Raw genomic sequence first — 734 nt, 5'->3', positions numbered from 1 at the left:
GCGCCAAATCTATCATAATCTATCCCAAGTGGTTCACGCTAATTTTGTTCTTACCGGTGAGGACCGCCGGAGTTGCGACTGTGCTGCTCTTGGTTCCTTGCTGTGCGGTAAGTTGCTTTTGCCTCAAAAACTCCTTTGTTACTATTCTGTTATAAATTATTGAGTTTTACGCAACGTTAATATTTTAGGGTTGAACTATGCTCTTGTGTGCTGTGCTTAGAGACTGTGATTGCTGGGGGATGATCGGATTTGATGCCGCCACCGTGAGATCAAAGTTTTAAGGGTTTTGTCGCGTAATTAAGTCGCAAACAAGGTAGGGATTTTTCTTAAAATCTAGTTTACATTACAGAGTTGTTATAAATAGATATTAAAGTGAGAAACATATGTCTATGATTATGATTGTCCTATAAATGTGATTGTTTGCTGGACTGAATGACTGATTGCTTGATTGCTTGAGTAGTTTGTGATTGCTGAAAAGAAATTAGTTTGAAAGGTTATTTAGTTGATTATTAGGAAAAATGGATTTCTTGGTTTTGAAGCTATTTTTGATAATGTAAATGTATCGGCTTTGGAAATGATTTGGAATGTGAAACTGAATTAATTTTGGAAATAGTTTAATTTTGAGTTAGTCTGACTTTATACATGATTTAGTATTTGAGCTGGTTTGATTTTAAAAAGAGATTTATTATTATTATTGGCACTGATTCGCTTTGAAAATAATTTGATATTGGGAC

The sequence above is a fragment of the Arachis duranensis genome, chromosome 9 (assembly GCF_000817695.3).
Source record: "Arachis duranensis cultivar V14167 chromosome 9, aradu.V14167.gnm2.J7QH, whole genome shotgun sequence".
Lineage (NCBI taxonomy): Eukaryota > Viridiplantae > Streptophyta > Magnoliopsida > Fabales > Fabaceae > Arachis > Arachis duranensis.
The sequence above is the reverse complement of the archived record's forward strand: the minus strand, read 5'-3'. Positions refer to the sequence as shown.